Source organism: Mycetomoellerius zeteki, unplaced genomic scaffold (assembly GCF_001594055.1).
Source record: "Mycetomoellerius zeteki isolate Tzet28-1 unplaced genomic scaffold, Tzet1.0 scaffold125, whole genome shotgun sequence".
NCBI lineage: Eukaryota > Metazoa > Arthropoda > Insecta > Hymenoptera > Formicidae > Mycetomoellerius > Mycetomoellerius zeteki.
Window position 1 is genome coordinate 328,745 of NW_017256179.1, and position 21,106 is coordinate 349,850.

Below are 21,106 nucleotides of genomic sequence, written 5' to 3' on the forward strand. Positions count from 1 at the left end.
TTAATCACTCTCCAATGTCAGTGGAAAAAGAAAAAGAAGAATTCGACCCATACGCACCCCTCGCCTTTTCCACGTTCTCAGACAAGATATAAGTATCGTTACTCTTCCGGATTATTTTTCAAGTTTATGAAAAACCACGCGTGAAAATATGGCATTTCAGCTTTCTATATTGATCTTTTTGTACTTATCTTAAAAATATAATTAAAATAATTTGAATCTTCTCACATTTTAATCTCTTGTATTAGATACGCATACAGTAATATTTAATGTTTCATTTAATAATGATTATATGTAAAGTTTTATAAGTGTACATTTTTTCTTGCGTTTCTTTCTTCTTCGATTCAATTCGCTGTATGAATGTTCTCTCGTAATATTATTAGCAACTTTAACTAACAATTCAAGTTCATTAACGTAGGCTAAATGACGTACTATATTGTAGATATTGAATAATTATCTTATGCGCTGTAAAGATAAAAACTTGAGTCGTCTAGCTTAGACTCACATGTTTGTTCTCATTTGCATTGACATCGACATTGATAATATTCTGCCCAGTATGTAAAAATTAAAATAGGTATGGTCTTGTTGAGACTTTGATGCTATGGCAACCCTTTCACGTCCTATTAGTCAGTATTATTGAACAATACAATGTCTCAGAACAATCGTTATCGTCTTATTCGCTTGATTTACTTTATGTCCATTCATGAATAACCTGTTATCTTTTTATTTTCGCATCCTTCTTGGTAGTATATTGAATATTACTATGAGTAGAAAACGTAACGGAAATGCATTACTTACAATTCATGAATTTATAACGTTATATATTTTTTATTACATGTACATTTTGTCGTATTTGTGAAACACATATATGCTTATAATTCCTTCAGCACGCGATTATATTTGTACGTTTCAAATTGCAAATTTATTATATTGCTATATGATTAACACTTGCTAGCAGAGCGAAGTCAATACGAATTACTTACACGAGTGCGCTTATTCTGTTGCTTTTAAATTTAAAATCGAGACGGAAATGACTCGCGACATAGAGACATCGTTAAAAATGGACGAATGTAACTGGGGAATGACATTGTCTCTACGTAATATAACACGGTGAAAGCTTTGAAACGCGATGACGAGCGTCTCGCAACGCTTGCATCGTACTTTGACGTATATATAATTCAGAGTGTAGGTGAAGACAGAACGATAATGATAACCCAGGAATAAGACACAATGGGAATGTCTATAGCATCGAGGGTCTGCGCGCGCATCTGTCAGAATCATCGGCCATTCCTGGCCTTCTGTCATGCCTTCTTATTGCAAGGTGTCAGACCGTTATACATGAGAAAATGGCTCGGCACGACTGTCACTCACTCCTGACGTCTAACCCGACTTCGTTGGCGACTGCCGCGGAGGGTGCAGGAACCTTGCATTTACGACTGAAAGTGCCGGCACGAGCTAAGACACGTGCAGGAATATCTGCAACCATGAAATCGATATTCCGGAACGACGGGGTTCGCATCCGAGCTTTTACGAGCAACGACGCAGTAAAATACGGCATACAAAATCGTGCACAGCAAGTTCACCCCACGACCGCTCGATTGATCGCGTTCAAAGCGTATGGTATCCAAAAATTACTTCATCAATGCACACGGAATATTCCCTGTCCAGACAAACAATGTCATGTTACTTCAGACTTAAGTAATTAGTTGTATAATTTAGTACATCAGCCAAATGCGGAGAATGTACGAATTTTCTGTTGTTAATTCCGTACATACATAGCTAAAAATATTAATTCCATTGAGTAATAATTTTATGTGAGATTAATAATTATACTTATAAACTACTAATATTATGCATTTTAGAGAGATTATCAGCAAACGATTACGTAAACAGCAATGGATATTACCGTTGTTGATGCGTTACTACGGTAAAAAATTACTGGTAACCCCATCGCTCGAGTTTCATCTCAGTGCGCTGTTTACAGAGAGTTTTCGAATACTCTATCGGCAACGAGCCACCCTTTGCCGTAAACCATCCTTCTTTACCGACTACCTCGAGTAAAACTACCCTTCTCATAGGGGTAGGACACCGACGTCGGTACACTGCAGGGTACGGGATAATTCGCAGGATATTCCTACCTGTTTTATCCTTCCAGTAACTTGCACGCCGGATATTGATATATTTATTCTCATTTACAAGGAATACAAGTTTATTATTTTTTTGCAGAGAATTCAATACCACATTCTCTCTCTCTCTCTCTCTTTCCCCCCCTCTCCCTCTCCCCCCTCTATCTCTCTCTCTCTAAAATATCATTGTTTTATAATAAATTTATTAGGTGATCATTAACAAGCTACAAGATTTTATCAATTCTACAAATTTCCATTCAGGAAATTTCGAAAAAATTTGATTATGGAATTTTTGACAAAAATTGAATTATAGAACTTCTTATTCAATTAATTTGTTGGAGTTAAAATATTTAGAAAATGTCAATAATCTCTCATGTATCTAAATTTTATAGATTTATTATAGATAAATGATTTATAGCAATTGACGTGTGACAAATTTGTTGTATACTCTCTTAATCTGAATCAGTGGATAGTCACTAATTACTCAGTGGCATACTTGGCACTGATAATCAGTGAAATTCAACTAAAAAAGAAAGAATATTTGAGCATTGTATAACTAAAATACTGATATTTGCACGTTAATTTCAATCTTCCAATATCATATTCATTGAATTTAAGCACTAAAACAAGATTAGTTAGATCATATAATAAAGATTAGCTAGGTTAGGAATCTCACATTTAATTCACTGATTACCAGTGACATATTTACTGATATTAGTGATTATCTACTGATTCAGATTTAGAGAATAATTATAGCAAATATAAATTTTTAAGTTATTTTATAACGCCATTGTTTGAAATGATGCAGTAAATAGTACCATTTTCATGCACGGTCGCATTCTTACGTAAGTAGCATGAGTTTCATGTTTTCAGGTCAAGAAAACTTAATGCCCGAGAAGAGTAGCCAATTCTACTGCTGATGAACTACTACGTGATATGGGCTTCTAATACTACGAATTCTATGTAACTGCTGACGAGACACTTTCCTATATATCGAAAATTTACTAGACCCTTTGATTCGTTGTTCCTATATAATATGATTGTATCTAGCATTCAAAATATTTTGTGTCATTACCAAATATATTACCGACGCTGTAGACCAATGATTAATTATATTGCTTTAGCCATAAGTATAAAGTACACTATCAGTTTATTATATTTTCTTAGAAAAGGCAGTGATAAAAGTCAAAAGAGAACTAACAAAATATTAAAATATAATAGATGTTATTTTTCAATAAAACTGTTTTTTAATTGATTTCTCATTCAATACAGAACATTTACATTAATTTATGCGAATTTATTAAGCTAAGATATTCCAAAAAGTGATAAAAAATCAAATTTAGAATATTATTTAGAATATTATATATTATGCGAAATCATTTGTTCGAATTTTATAAAATAGATATTTGAAAGTACTTATTTCTAGATTTTTATGTGGATAGAATAATTAGTTTATTTTTAATAAGAATAGAGAATAAAGAATGTAAAATTGATCTCCTTAACTGATTTTTATAAAATATTTTTGTATTTGAAAATATTTCAAATTTCGAAGATTATATATGATTTGATATTTCCAATCCTATTATTGATTATATATGATCTTTTTTATTTGTATGAATGAAAAATAAAATTATAAAAATTAAAGGTTGCAATAATATGATCATAAAATTCAAACGTTGAACAATTAATTTCGAAATATATATTTTTACATATACGTTTATCTATTTAGCCTTGGCTCCACGGTTTTTCTGGAAAAGAATACTGCTATTGCATTCTATAGGCTGTCCATTTGCATCGTGCTGAAATCTGACTTGCTTATTTTTTCTATTTTTTTTATTTTTAACAAAATCCTTTACTAAAAACTTTATTAAAAAGAATATCTCATTTTAATAAATGCACTTAAATATTTCGAGAAATAGAGAATAGATTTGTGAGATTTGATTTTTTTTAAGTTATATAGTTTCAAGAGAAAATAAATTTTAATAAAAAAAAATTGATCTTGAATGAGAACGTCAAAGTAATAATTGGAAATAGGACCGGAGTATAGAAAAATATTTCTGACATAAAAAACACATTACAAAAATTAGTTTTGCAACAAATTATTTTAAACAAATTGTTAAATATTGATTATAAAGGGTAGCTGATTACGCCAACCGATTCTGCGGGAAAAGTTACAAAGAAACATGTATAACTTTTTCTCCTATCGTTCTCCGTTATGCAAAAAAATAAAACAAGAATTATGGATTATTGGAATTCGTTTCAACCCATGGTTAGACCAGTAAATTTAATAAAAAAGTAATAAATGAAAGGAGTTATGTTTTTTTTTTGTAATTTTTCTTACAAAAATTGATTGGCGTAATCAGTTTCCCTCTACAGTTAATATTTAATAATTCGTTTATAACAATTTATTGCAAAATTGATTTTTGTAATATACTTTTTATGTTATGTTTGAAATTAACGACTTCAAAAATCTCTTTTTATAGGGAGTTCTATTTCTGTACAAAGATTAATTTTTAAGTTTTTTTTTAATTTTGGCACAACATGATGAGTCTCCAGCCCACTGTGGGATGCTTTATACTGATGGTCTAGACTAGGCTATATATTAACTTTTTTTTTAAATTTGGTTGAATGGCCCTAAAAGATACTCATGAAGTAATACCTTATAATTCTCTTATATACGAAAATTTTATATAGAAAGATTTTGCGTAATAATGAAAATGTAATGAAGGTGCATGTATTTCGCGGAAACCAGTGCATTTAGGAAAACGCATTATATACGTATTATACCGAGATTTTATGCGCGGGATAGTAAATGAGGTCAGACAAATGCAACCACTTAAAATGTAGTCAGCTGAAAATAATTTATAAAAAAGTGTAGTTTAGAAATGAATTTTATAATATTTATTACCATTTTTAAACTCGAATGTTCAGGTATAATGTGAATTCTAATATATAAAAGATACGTAAGAGAGTAACGTTCGATTGAAATAGCATAGACCATACACTGTTAAATCTATAGTGTCAAATTTAATGTAATATGAGTCGCCACTACTCCTACTAAATATATATATTTTATATTAAAACGATAATTAAATTTGACTATATCGTGTCAATTTGACACTATATAGTGTCAAATTGACACTGTATAGTGTCAAATATAACGATTGTTTATATAAAATAATGATATAATTGAGTAGGAGCAATGGCGACTCGCATTAGATTAAATTTGACACTATAGATTTAACAGTGTAATATAATTACTTTAATTATTGATAACTAGTAATTTGCCAGTTTGATTCCATCAATAATAGCCATATTAACCGAGTAACAAAATACTATTGCCTGTGGAATGTATATAAACAGCGATTTGGATTTTCATTGAGGTGCACGGCACGTTTACTTGGCATATTCACAGTTTTCGTAATATCGAATAAGGGAGGGAGTTACGTTCGAATAAATATAAATAATGTATTAGCTCGAAAGCCTTATCCAATCATTCTGGATGCTGTGGGATATTTGAAAATCATTGCACGTTTCATCGCTAGAACATCTAGGGTCGGTCGTCCACAGTGTTGTCTGTAAGTTTCGCATATTCCGCACATTTCGAAAATCTCCAAGAGCTCAAAGGGTCCACGTTAGCGAATCTTTTTCCCATCTGGTATCCGTGGATTGTTTTCGGTCAACCTAGGTAGATCGTAGAAAAACGTGCAGAGTCGACGCGCCATATTGAAATTTACATACGTATCCAATGTATATAGGATGTACCTATCGGTGTGTGTACCTATATTGATAGTGGAGTGGGAAAGGTCTTAGGGTCTCTATTGGATTACAGAACAAGCGGCTAGCACTCAAGCTTCACAAACCCCCCGTCTTGCTTGGGGCAAAGTAGTTTAGCTTTGGAGTATAGCCTTACCCATCTAGCCTTAGCTTGCCTGTCCATCCGTTACGTTATGTATCCAGGATCCACCCTAACATCGTATATCGCTCTCTTTCTTCTCTCGTTCTTTCGTATCTCCCATCTTCCTTCGTTCCTTTCCTGCTCTTTTGTACGTCGCGGCACGTGACTGTCCCATGCAGGTAAAGAAAATAAAGGAGCGGCTTCTTCACCCCAATCTGCACCCTTATAGGGCACGTGTGTATACGAGTGAAAATAGCCCATCCCCCTTCGAATCGTGTGTAACCTTCTCGGATTTTCACGTAGAGACCTCTCTCAATACGCTCTCATAAAGTTGTTACCCTCAAGTTTGCTAACTATTAAATTTTATCAGTGATGAACTACAGCTTCAAATTTTTAAAATAATGTTGTTTTACTATTTATATTTGTATAACCATATAATGAATTTAAGTTGATTCTTATATTTAAAACCGTTTTAAGTATATAGTCTTAAGATGTCACAAGCCAATCATAGAGCCATTATAGCATCTTAAGTCATTATTTAAGATGATCTTGAAATAAGAACGGACTATGAAAATATCGACTCTAGAATATATTCTTTTGAGAGACTTTCTTACAAAGATTTTTTTACAATATATTGTAAAAAAATTAATACATTGTAAGAATATTCCAATAGAGAATATTTTTATATTAATAAATTATTTTTTTATATATTATTTTATATATTCACAATTTGTATTATCAAATTAAAATAACGGGAATAAATTATAATTGTGTTTGTTGTAGTATGAAAATACACATTTAACATCGTGGTGTAGAATTCTTTACTCACGTCTGCCATCATTATGTCGACTTCGCAGTTCGTATCCGCGATTTGAAGCACATGTAGGGCATTTTCGTGCAATTCGTCAGCCAAATGTGCGTCTCGACGTTGTTTCGCGCCGCAGAAATATCATTGCTCGTAGGTAACGAACACCGCGGCATCGTGTTACGTCGTTAAATTAGCGATGCTACTTTCTATTCCGACAGGGAACAAGTTGCCACGGTTGTACCGGATTTACGTTTTGCAGCCAGCGGTAACGGCCGCGCGTATTACATGGTCACTAGCAAACAACGGGTACAACTTGACCCAAATACTCGAAATCGTTCCTGTCTGTCGGACAGAGGCTGGATGGAAGTTGGAGAACATTGGTACGCCAGCGGCACGGTCGCGGTATACTCGCGTACGTATGTATACTTGCGCCTGGATAGCAGTACGCGGTGTTATTAAAGTAGTAAATTTCACCCTCGCCAGGATATGGATTAGATTCCGCGTATGCTCGCCGGCCCGAAACGACGGTACGTCAGAAAACAAAGTAACGTCCTATTGTTTCAAAGAACAAGAGGGCCGAGCCACTCTGGCGTGCGCCGGCATAGCTATTATTATATGCCATGTGATACTGGGTCAGCTCGGAGGGACCTGTTAAAAAAAAAGAAAAAATAGAAAGAATCCACGTAATGGGGTAATCCATCATCGGGGGTAACGAAACGGGAAAGAACCAACGAATACTCCAAATTGCATTCTACAGAAAGGGATTCGATCGATAAGGTCGCGAGACGATATCAACGTAATACTTGTAATTCCGCTCGTCGTTCTTCGGATTTCTGCTGTGTTCGTATATCACATAAACTTGGATAGTTTGCGATAGTTTCCGAAGCAAACGTTCGCGCGCGCGTAGGAGAGCCCACGGAAATGTTGCCGTGTATATCTGCATACTTAATTATAGTGCGAGTGAGATTTACGTAAATCGGTCACGAGCGAGAAACTGTATTATTAGCTGTACTTATTGACTGTATCTTTATTAAGTGTACATTGATTTACACTTGAGAGCGTTTTACTATTTATACAAGAATAGATGCACACATTTGAAAAAGAATCTGGTTGCATTAATTCTGATTGAAAATGAACAAATCAAAATTTTCAATTGATCTATTATAATTCTAGTTGAGATAATCAGAATTTCAATTAATATGATCAGAATCTTCTGGTTCGTTCATTTTTAATCAGAAATTTTTCTCAGCGCATAAATTAAATTATTAAAATTATGATACGATAGTATCCATTAATGAGAATAAATCTAATTAAAGAATTCCGGAAATTCTAATTAAAGACCGAATATAGGAATTCTCTTATTTAGTTAGATATATTAAATTGTGACGAGTGATGTTGCTAAAATTAGCACGTTACGTATTGAATTTTGTTTCATCGAACTATTACTAAACGACGGATACTTGTGTCCGAAAGTCTGACCGAGCAAATTGACTCGAGTTGTAGGGTGAGTTAGTCTATCGGACAAGGAACTGGCGGTAGGCCAGCTCATTAAGAGTAACGTTCTTTTTAGCTCGGACCCTCCGAAAGACCATTTTGGTTCACTGAATATATATGCACGCATAATCACTTTTACGATGGTTACGCTCAAGACATATCTTACATATCAAAGAAAAGGTCATCAGGCAAAACGCCAATTCAACGAGGTCGAATGCATGTTAAACAACGATGTTATTACTTTTACGATATAAAATATGATTTCAAATTACACAATAAGTCTGTGGAATTAGCATAAAGTATAATTTCTGTGTTTTTGTAACGGAATATTAAAAAAAAATGATAATTATATTAATAAGCCGCAAAATTATTGACCCGGCAACATGATAATATTCTATGATTCTTTTTATAAATATAAATTTTTTCTAAACACAGAATTTAATTAAAAAAAAACCTTATTTTTAAAAACATTAATTAGCAACTTATTAATGAAGAATAAAAGACTATATATTTCTCAAAATTATTTTATCTAAAAAAGTGTGTAATAATTAACATATAATGAAAAATTGTATTATTTGAACGCATAAAAAGTATTCATACAGTCGAGAAATATAATTTCTAAGATCAGGAACACTTGAAGCTCTTTTGTTTATATTAGAACGTACTCATTGTATAAAATTTCTAATTAATATCCATTTATTTTCTATAAATAAAACTTTTTATAAAAATTTCTCCTGTATAACGAATATTTTTTAAACTTGCTGTATGTCGTACGATATTTTTGCAAGTAATCCAAGATATGACAACTAGACAAAGAGTTTTCCCGAGTTTCACAAATTCGTAAAATATCGCGCTCCAATGCAATAGCGGTGGTTAATGTCACGCAACGTTACGCGCTTAATCTACGATCACGGTATGGCTTATCCTCTTAATGCACACGACGTCTGCTGGAGGTCCTACGGCCCCCCCACTCTATTCGGAATTAGATAGCGGCTGACTGCTAACACCTACGGTTACTCGCTACGGCGTTATCCGTAATTGGAAACTTCCGTATAATTATCCGCTCACGGCTTCTTGTCCGTCCGCATACGGCGCGGCTGGAGCACGATAAAGCATCCTCGTCCGCTGGCTGTTCCGGTAACCATCATTAATGCGATTCGCTTGGTCGGCTATGAGTGTCGTCGTTTCGAGTGGCCGTACGCCAATGTCGGCGTAACGCCGCGAACGTGCATTCGGTTAAAGCGCTTTTGCGGCCGCTATGACGTAATCGCTGCCACAGGATCCGATTGCGGTTGTTTCGTCGAACTGAAGCACGTAGGTCAGAAGATTCTTGGCACGTTCATAGATCTCTATTGATTCTTGGTCATCGCGCTGCGACTTTCGTCGCTAAAAACGACTTTCGTTTGCTAGCGAATTTAATCCGCTAGCACAACTGCGTATGTACACGCGCGATGTACATAATTACGTGAATATTCTTTGTTAAATGATAATTTTATGATCAATTTAACGATCGACGTCAAACGATGTAATCAACGATGAGCACAACGATGTGCATGGATTTAAGCATTCACATGTTTAAATCCACGCGAATAAACAGTCGAGGAATAACGCGTGATTTAAGAAAATAAAAGGAATTGAGTTTAATCGATGCTAGTGCCACTTAATATACACTCCCAGCGGTATACGATCGGGAAGCGAATAAAAGGCGCGAGAGCTTTCTCGAGAACGCTGTTAGCCGCGGGCCAGAGAGCGGGATTGAGGTTTTATTGATCTCAACGAAGCTGTATTTTCGAGCAAGCTATAACCCAGACAACACACGACATTGCTTTTTACCAGATTTCTCTTCCCGGCGTTCTAGATTCACGCGTTATCCGCTTCCGTGGGCACAATTTATTCGCGGTCTTTTCACCAGCAGCAGCGACGGCAGCGCGGCAACCAATGTCCTTTAGAACGGGCGCGTTCTCCTGCCTATCCATCGAATCCTCGATAAATTCGAGATAACGGCTCATCGCGTTCCGTCTTATAACGCGATTCTGACGATCTATTCTTTTTTTCTTCCGCGATCCCATCCGCGTACCAAATCGACCCAGAACAATGACCGTCGAGTGAACTGGTCGAAGCGAAGGGGACGGTCGAAGCGTTTAATATTGCATTACGTCGCGGCTATACGAAAACATATACTACATACGATATAGCTCCTTCCAGGAAAATCGGAGAGGGAGGCATTTTCATTCGCCTCTTACGATAAGGTCCGTTGACGAGAGAGAGGAAATGTCCACGAAACGGAGTAGCATCCGGTCCCCGGTTTCTATATTCCGGTGGCGTTCAACGATGACCGCCCTCCGATAACGTTTGGACACGTCCAACGTCGGAATTCCCGCCGAAGTTTCCCCCGAATCGACCACCACCACCTCGATATCCAACATCGGCGTAGCGGCAAGCCGTTATTTCACGCCATGAGGGACAACGGCAAAGAGTTGGAGGGGAAGGGGGTGGACAACCCTGTGGCACGATGGCGGGTGGAAAAATTCTCTCTCGAGCGCTCCTCACCGGCCATTAATTCTATTGTCCTTCCGATCACATGGTATCTATAGTCGGGCTTTGTTCTCCGAGGACCTTACGAAAAAGTTGCGACCGAGCAATTCATTCGAGAGTCGACGGGCTTACCGCGAGATAATAAATCGTACGGCGCGGTGCGTCGTTTGCCTTTATTGCTCCTCGGTAAGTCGCGCGAAAAAGTAACGCCACGAGTTTTGGGCACGTGCAAGCGCGCGCAATTGCAAGTACTTACGTCGGCGATCGCGTTTCCGCCACATCGAACGTGTATTTCCTGAATTGCCTTTGCTGCGAGTGCTTTTCTCAAACGTCGAAATCGTACACCAGGTGTGGCGAGAAGTAGTAATAGATATATCGTAATATTGGTGTTACTAAATATAGGTAAATGTTTAAAAGTAGTAGGTATAGAATAAATGCACTGTGTTAAATTTATAGTATCAAATTTAACCTAATTTAAGTCGCGACTGCTACTCAATATATCATTATCTTATAAAACAATCTTATACTAGCTAATTTTGACACTATATAGTGTCAAATTGTGACACTATATAGTTTAAAATTTAATCATTGTTTTAGTATAAAATAACAATGTATAGATTTAACATTTTGCTTTAAATGATCAAGTTGGATTTTAAGTGTTTAAATAATTCGACGTGAATTTATATACTATATATGTGGTAAATTTAAATTGCGCGCCGAATTAATTTTTCGGTTTTAAAACGCAAATTCGAATTGAATTACAATTAAAAAGTAGAATAATGCAATTGCTGTATATTATTTTTGCAAATACATATCATATTTCATTCTTCGTGACATTTAAAAATTTAAGCATACGACTTGTACTATTTGCAATAAATTTTGTGGAATTTCAACGAAACATTGATTTTGATACGCTTAACATTTGCAACCGCTGACAGAGAAATGTGCGTTTAAATTCACTTGTAGCAGGTCACCGAGCTGTCAACAGCTGTTTGTTAAAAAAAAAAGCCATCGAAAAGCAATGCCAAGTTTCGGCCACAACAATGTTTCGCGAAAGCTTGGAAAATAAATGAAAATACTGAACATCGACCAAACACATTTATGGGGAGTAATGGAAAAAAAACGAGTTTAACAATGCGTTTGTGACCTAATTCCCATTTAAACATTTTAAAGTGCCGCGACTTTTTTAACTCTATTACAAGAACGGTATTTAATTAACGGGGAAAAAATGTTGAATAGTTTCGTAGTTAGTCCCGAACTTCCTAATGTAGACCAACGTAAGAACCGCGCGCAAGTCGGTTGACTCTTAAAATGTCCATGAACCGAACATTTGAAAGAACTTTATAAATGCTTTAGCGATTGTACTCTCACACTATGTCGTGCTGTACATCATGAATTTTACACGGAAAACTTCATATCTGTGGCCTTCCAACAATCGAGAAACCACGCAATTTTATAAATAATATAAAAAAAGTACTCAAATCAAAATTTTCTTTTCCTCTTTTCTTTTTCGGCGTTTTTCGGCATGCACAGCTGATATAGGAAATGTGTGTCACTTTATACGCCAATATATAGCTGCATAGAAAAGATGATTTCACGTCACATTTAGTTTAAGGACTTTTAGCACAAAGAATTGTAGCGAGTTTTTCCTGTTTCTTTGCTTCCTGATCTAGATATAGGCAGATATAGACATAGGCAAGTAACTGAAGTTTAATCTTTCAAGAAGCCATTAAACACTGTTGAATTAATTCCGCGCTTCTTTCTTAGACTAATTGGATGTTCGTGAAATATTTACATTATTCTCGATTTGGAACGACGGGGTAGCGAAAATAGTGGAATCGCGGAATTAGCGAACGATCCGTCGAGAAAAGTTGCCCGCCACCATGCTATTCTTCTTCTATTTCCACCAATCAATTTCCTTCGTCGTCGCGCGCGCTCACCCTTCCTACCCAGCCGAGTCAATTTAATTCTGATTAATTACATTTTAATTAATACAAACGCGTTTTCCGAACAACCTTAGGCCGCATCTGCGGATCAAGGGAGGGCCTTGCAAACGATACGGCTTCTTTTTGCGCTTATTTCTCTGCTTTTATCTCGAATGAAATCGAGGCGGAGTTGTCTCGGAAATCCGAATGAGAAAGACGAGTGACTCTTCAATCCGGAGTCGGGTTTTTCCTGCCATAGCGGATTAATGGAAAATAATGGCCGGCAACACAGAATTGCGGGATCGAGGAATCTCGTTATTTCCCTGTCGGAAATCCGTCGTTCATATTTATTTGTGACAGAAATGTTCCGGTACAAATATGCTGAATTCTGTCCGATAATTGCCTGAACACGACGACTACAATCGTTTCGCGTCATTTGTAATTTTTCTGCTGTCACCGTTAAAGACAGAAGTTATATATCTATCAAAGTTAAATCGATATAAATTTAATAAATGCGATTTAATCGAAAATTTCTATCGCGTGAATAATTGAATTGAGGATTTGACTCTGGTTCGAGATTGTACGCTTGAGAGCAAGAGGAGAAATTGGAGAAAGAAACAAATCCCAGTTGGAAAATCTATTACTGGAAAAGAGAACAACGGTGACAATTGCAATATTACTTTAATTATCGAGAAATTATGGAGATTGTCATGATTTTCGTTCCCAAATTTATCCAAATCTGATAAATTGATAAATTATATACGATATCCATTTGTTTATCGTGTCAACTGTGATTGCGTGACTGACAAAAGAAGCTAAATAATCGTGGATCTTCAAGTTACGCCATTGTACTTTATATTACTGTGAATCTGCTGTATCTCATTTCGTTTTACCGTATCTTGCGTGTAACCAGATTAAACGCGAAATACGTTGCTTCATATCCACGCAATTGCTGGTGTGCGCTTTCAAGACTCATCTCTTGTTTCTTGCATTAGTGAATTTCTCCGTACAACTTGTAGATAAAATCACGTTATAACGATATTCCAAAGTTGAAAGCTCCGAGCTGTACTAATAATTGTTCATAACGGATATCCGCCGCTCCTCTCTTCGAAGGCGGACGATCTTCTTTATCTCGACTACGCGGGCGGCATAGTCGGTTATCGTAGAAGAAAACGCATGCGGCAACTGCTCCACCTCGAGATTTCCCGGACGGAGAAACGCGGAAAACATTCTCACAAAGAAACTCATCGTCTTGCAGCTGCAGGTAACGTCGGCGGTCTGCTGCTACCTCCCTAAGATAATGTTAATATCCAGCTCGGTTTTGTAATTGGCAATTATTTTAGCTTACTCCGCTCTTTGTTCTCCGACGTTATCCCAGCGACGGTGCTCGCTTGGATTCCCTGAAGAATCCTCGAATGTGCCTGCAGCTGCGCCCTTTACGCAATCACTTCGGGGCTAAGCCGCCGTCGCCGACTCGTATCCCCGGCGGCCTGGAACTTCTCTTAACGCGAAACGTACGTCCCATTTTCCGTTGAATCTCTTGCCACCGACGTACGCCGAGAAAATTCGGGATTTTCCAGGGACTCTTCCGTCCGAGACTTACGGTAACGGGACGAATATTTTCGCGGACGTTATCGCAAACGACGACGTTCGTTCATTGCGAGCGACGCGTGTCCACCCACAAGGAAGACAGATAGTCAAAAGCGGCATCGAGATCACGATGGGCGCGTTTTAGCGGTAAATGCGAGGCGTGGCTTCCGGACTTTCGCGTTACGGCGTGCGCTATCGAGGACAGGCATAAATCCTGATGCCTCGACCGGCCGCGAATGAGCGTGTGGAAACGGATCTCTCTGCGGCATACGCGCTTACAAAAGCGAAAGGTTATTAACGAGCCTAGATTAAACCCGATAACACGCCGCGGCGATATCTTTTGGCTCATGCACGAGGCGCCCTTTGCCGGCGCCGCTGCACACCATCGCTGCTTCCCTCGTTATCCATTTTCGCCGTTAACGTTTAATGCATTCCCCGAGCGGGACTAGCGCGCACCCCGTGCCAGTCGCAAGCCTTGGTTCCACAAATTTTGCAAAACATCGATATAAATCGTTTGATAACGCGCATGGCCCTAGGCGTCGATATATACAACGCGGGAGTCGACGGCAGCCAGGTGGAGTAGAGTACGAGAGATACGGGAAGAGGGAATGAGAGAAAGAGGGTGGGTCAGCTGGAAATTTGGCGATACGCCAGGCAGCACCGACGACGCTACGAAGTGCGCACTCCCGCACCAGCCGGTCCCTCGGCCGACCGAACGTGTCGGATGACGTAGCCGATATTGCTAATTGCAAAAACTACCACCACGGAACATCGCCCACGGTATCCGCACCGTACTTTTTAACCCGCGCTAACTCGTGCGCGTCGCGTCCGGTTTTGAATTCGATGCTATCGCGGGTAATTTAGGCGTTTCTTTTAACGCGAAACCACAACGCCAGCAATGTCACATGTCAATGTACGGAATTTCGTGAAAACTTTTCTAATATTCACGCCGGTCCTTTAGACATGTTTTCAACTGACACGGCTGTGTATTCGACGATATAGCGAGAATATTTTGGCGTCACTTTCAATTAATATGGATATAAAAAAGGAAGACAGACAGACAGATAGAGAGAGAGAGAGAGAAATGTACGAATATATAATAAAAAGATTTAAAATTTTTCAGCCCGTGAAAATTCATACCAGTGCGATAAAAAAATATGAAAGTATCGCAAAATGTATCGGACATTCAAACGAATAATAATACATTTTTTAAGGGAATATTAAATAAAATAGAGAATCGCGTGACTAAAAGTATTAAAATTAATTCATTCAAATAAATTCACGCTCGTTACGTACAGCGTGAATTCCAATCTTTGGAATGGCAAAAATCTACGATGATCAAGAGGCTTCGTCAAGAAACGTTTCCAAGGTCTGTGCAGTGGCGCGAACACTTACGGCAATTAAGCATTTCTCCAGGATCCACAAACTCTCTGAGAAAAAACTAAATAAATAGAGGACCGCAGTAGTTCGTCTTGCACGGAGTCGGCCGCGAAGGACGAGGTCGATGTGGATACGCGACGGTTGGTAGTGCCAGGAGCCTGTGCAAACACAAAAGCTCACGGCTGAAGATAAACAGTGAGACTGTAAGCTGCAACATACCTTCGGGCATTGCGCGGATAGAGGTAGGAAGAGCTGTAGAAGGAGAGAAATACACGGACATTGTGAGCCCCTTTCGAAGGAACCGGGAGAGGAAGACGCGCGAAGGAAACTCTGGCGAAAAGAGCCACCTATAACGTTGACACCTATACCTAACAGCCAAAGGCACCCCGCCTCTTCCAGAGGTTCTCTGTAAACTTACGACATTAGACCGTCTGCGGAATAAACTCTCGTCTTAACGGCGAAAGTATACATGACGCATAATCCACTTTGTTTTTCCGCTGCGGCTTGTGCGCGATTTTTGCCTAACGTGGGAATGTCTCGACATGAATCTTTTCTCAAATCTTAAGTTTGCACTATATATTCCAGACTGCGAATTTCGTTCAAACGGAATTGTCGACTAAAAATGTCGCTTATAAAGGACAGATAAAAGCTACGTTTGCGCTTTATTTATTAATACAATATGCAATATGCAACATTAAAATCATATAATACATGTATTAATAACATGCGTAATGTATGTACAACATGAGTAAGACAATAATAGAAATAAACCAGTTTTAATTAATAGCTACTTTTTCGTGCAATGTTAAATTTTAAAATGCCTTGCACATTACCTGTTGTTGTTTCCGTTAGTTAGATCAGAAATCGTCCTGCAACAAACGCAAATAATATTGCTAATTAATTACTATTAATATAACTAATAATAAATGTAATTATGCCATTTCACTGGATTGGAAATAATAACATAATTAAATTTATTAATCGAGCTGACTTTTCATTTTAATAATACAATCTGTGGAACAAACGAATATATGATATTAATTGTAAATATTATATTGTTTCTAACATACTTCATATTTAGTATAATGATATAACTCTTATTAGAGAAAATGTGTTTACATCGCTTATTTTAACATATACATATAATTACAGTTCTTTTTCTTTTTCCTTCAGTCAATTTTTCTTTCAATTCAAAATATCTTCAGAAACATTGATAGATAAGAGTATATTTTGTAGTAGCTAATCTAGTTCGAAGTCTTAACTTGTAACTAGGTTAGTGGACGCGTGCTCATCGTCCGTGACAGAGGTTTGCACTTCAAAACTACGTGACGTGGCTTACGTTCATGCTGCGTTCCCGGAAAAGTGACGCGTTGGTCATTACTTGCAGTCACGAGTACTCGATCGCACGGGGAATAATTAATTCAAGCAATATGATTAAAAGTACAGCGAAAGTTAAAACACGCTAAATGACACGTTTATCTCGGTTAAGCTTGTCAAAACGACACTTCCGTCGGGATAAAAATAACTCGTGGGAGAGATGACGCAATTATAAAATTTAATAAAATATATCTCATTAAAGAGATATTATGAGTCATTTACACGCCTGGTCCTTTCTATTTTGTAACGAGGCAAAATAATTAACGTCAAATAATCGATGGTATGTGCACGTAAATAAAATAAAAAGAAACGCAATCATATAGCTTTTATACACAGCTGATAGCCGCAACGATTATCCGTCGAATTTATCACAAACATATCTCCCGAGGCCTGCATGTGTCGGGTTCGTGTATATAATTTATTATCACTTCGCGTTACTAAAAATGCCTTTACTGATTCATTCGCAGACGCATAAAAACCACGCCGTCATACATTACTCCATGGAGACCCTTGTATCCACTTTACACACACACAATCAACTCTCCGTTATAAAGCACCTCAACCTAGCAATATTTTTCCCTCCACTTTTGCGTTTCACAACTTTGAGCATGAATATAAAAGGCAACGGAAGTCTTGGGAACTTCATCACTATATTCTTTCATCAACTTGTTATCTCATCAAACATTTTACGGCATCGTGTCTTGGTAGTCAATTTTTCTGCATTATTTTTCACAAACTTACTGCATATTTAACGGCCGAATGTAATTACAACAGATTTTCACTATCACAGTTTTGATATTCGAGAACTAGAATATTTTCTCATTTCACTATGATTACATGACTTCGTGGGCGAAGTTTCCATTATTGTGTGTGAAGTGGCGTGTGCGGATATAAATAAATTTCGTTCGTAGCATTCAGTGGGGCCAAGAAGTCTAAAGCTAACTGAAGTTGTACTGAGTTTGAGAAACTTGCTCCACGAAGCACAGAAGCAGTAAGATCTTGCACAATGCGTTACAGGGTGTAGGGCTCCCTTGTTAAAGATTAGCACGATTCTAGAAAAGCTCTTCGAGAGTGAATGAAAGACACGAACGGGGATATTGTTTTCTTGTCGCGTGCTTCGAACTAACTTTGAGTGGGTAACAGAGATATATAGTAAAGTAGAAGCAAGATATCGTTAAAGAGCAAGCCTGGATTCTAAGATCATTAAAGAGAACTTTAATTAGGATTAAAGTAATAATGTTATATTAGAAAAGACGTGTGTGTTATAATTAGATTTAAAATTCATGTGTATTTAACGTTAATGATATCACGATTTTTTTCATTTCAATCGTAATATCAAAGAATTATAATAATGATTCGATTACGTTTCGATATAAAACATTTGTTCTTATAATCTAAGGAATATTATATATAACTAACATAAATTGAATAGATTGAATTCATGATCAATATTTTATTGCAGTTTTAATACTTTGCTCGTTAAAAAGATGTTACAACACACTCGTGATAAAAAATAAAAATATTATAATCTTTTCAAAAAATTAACAAAATAAATAACAAAGTCTATATCTTGCAAAAAAATAACTGATTAACAAGATCATACTTAATGTTACAGAATGTTTACGATTTCTGTAAAATTGTTAAATATCTACACAATATGTTTTAATTAAATATTACACAATTTTAATTAAATATTACTTTATTAAATGATTAAATTATATTATAAACGATTTAAGACACTTCCAAATGTTTTTATGTTTATCATAATTTTTATATATTTATTTATCACACAAATATTTAATAGATGTTTACGTTTAATAAACATATATCTGTGCATATGCTTTTTTTAAAAAGAATAATTAATACATTTAGTTGCAAGAACATTTAACTGCTCCCTGTAATTACAAATACAAACGCTCTATTTGCTTTTATCTGTTACGTTAAACGCGAACGTCTTTTTCTGCTGATGCGGCACGTGCTACAAATCACCCTGTTAGAGCGATTAATTGGGTCAAAATCATTATCGGTCTCTCCGCTGATATAATTAATGATCGTGACTTTGAGCAGTTAACTTTAATTACTGGATTTGCACCGCATTCATTATTGCTTAACTTACTAACTGTACACACACACACACACACACACACATGCGTCTAGACATAATCTCGTTAATACTAGAAGATGATGTTAGAATTATGATGCATTATTTAAGCTATCCATGTAGTTCTACAGATATAACTTACAGGATCATATACAGCTTTCATGAGATAACAAAAGAGATAATTCAAAAAGAAATTAATCTAAAGTATCTATGAGTTATTTTTATTATATAAAATGTAGTTTTAATTATATGCAATTTTAACTCTTCATATGATTTTATTCGCTAAATAAACGTCTGAGGTATAAATTTGAAATTATTACATTATTAAATTTTTTCGCAATATGAATAAAAATAAATCAATACATATATCTATATTATATTATACAATGCGGTTGCGTAGAACAAATTTGTTTCTCGTGAAAGCATATGGCATATATATATATATATGTTTCAGAATTTAATAAAGCTAGAACAGTACACGAGAGCAGTATAAAACGCACGATCGGAATAAAATAATTTTCTACCAGCTAGCCTGGAAAATTTCATGGAATGGTAGGTTATCGATACATGGAATACGTACGAGACACGCGCATTATGAGATCAATATTTGATGTTGCGATGATCAATAAATGAATGCATTGTTTTCTGAAACATATTTTCATGCTTATTTCGCGGCTCATTTGTGAATGTTTTATCGTTAATGGAAACGAGAAATTTAACCTGGCACATTTTCTGTGCACACATCAATAAGCATAAGATATCCCAGCTAAGTCCGTCGTATCGACAGAAAAAGTTCCGTTCAAGTTGCACTCGGACGGCATTTACGTGCAAAGCGTACGCGTTCATCATTCTTCTCAGAGTTTCTCGTATCGTCCCCTGTCTTATGTTGATGTAGTCAGAAGGCAGCGCGTTCTTTACACACAAAACAACCTTGTCCCAGGAACATTCCGGTGCACGTACACCTCCGGTACGATACCCCTTTACCAGGAGCTCGACGAACACTGGGTTTCGCAGTGACTGGAAAAGGGGTTGGGTCTCCAACAACTTGAACAACTTCACAATAGCCCCGGCCTTTGCACGCCACTCGCGAAATAAACTTTACCCGCGTAACTTTAAAATTGATGATCGTGCCGCCGACACATGTAAGAATGTCCGAAAGAGAAATACAACGTCCGTCAATGACAGTTTATCGACATGGCTTCATGTACACCCAGCATCGTATAAATTTTTGATGATAAACTAATCACTATTATTGCGAGCTTCTATTTGATTTCGTTATTATGAAGGATATGTTTGTGAAAACCATACAAAAAGAGATAGAAAGAGGGAGTAAAAACTCTTACAACCGGTCGATTTTTCTCACAACACTCGAGAATACTTTTTCACAAAAAAGAGAAAAAACAGAAGTATATATACAACAGTTACAAGTTCCTGCCGATCTACTAGTTGTATGACTAGTGAGAAAATTTCAGATCTGCCCGAAATAGCAGCTGGACTATCAGACTATTTATGTGCGCCACATTTGGTTTGGTCTCATTGTTACGGAAAGAGCGTAACTCGCCGCGCTATACTTAGATGCAAAAACATGTGCATTTCAATGGTATCTGAATCAAAGTTGAATTTGGAACGGACAGTCATGTGATGCGATATGTAAATGCATCCTTCCTGTGTTCGCTGTTACATAAATGATGAAAGAATTGTAGAACGTGTCGTATATATGAATCCCACGAGTATCATAAAATATCGTAAATGTCATAAGTTGATAAATACATTTTGAATTTATTAATCGAAAATCTTAATAAGAAAATATCGAGGACATAACTTCCGAATTATGAACGAGTAGAATATACTATCGTGTAGAATTTTTGCACGCAT

At 36.6% G+C, this 21,106-nt stretch overlaps 1 protein-coding gene across 1 annotated transcript in view; it reads right to left on the reverse strand.

The window, feature by feature from the left end:
• LOC108731367 (teneurin-a) overlaps window positions 1-16,618 on the reverse strand; it is a 344,833-nt gene extending 328,215 nt beyond the window's left edge. Inside the window, exon 1 of the mRNA XM_018461666.1 lies at window positions 16,587-16,618. The gene's annotated coding sequence lies outside the window, so the exon portion shown is untranslated. The remainder of the gene's footprint in view (window positions 1-16,586) is intronic.
• Between the last annotated feature and the right edge of the window lie 4,488 nt (window positions 16,619-21,106).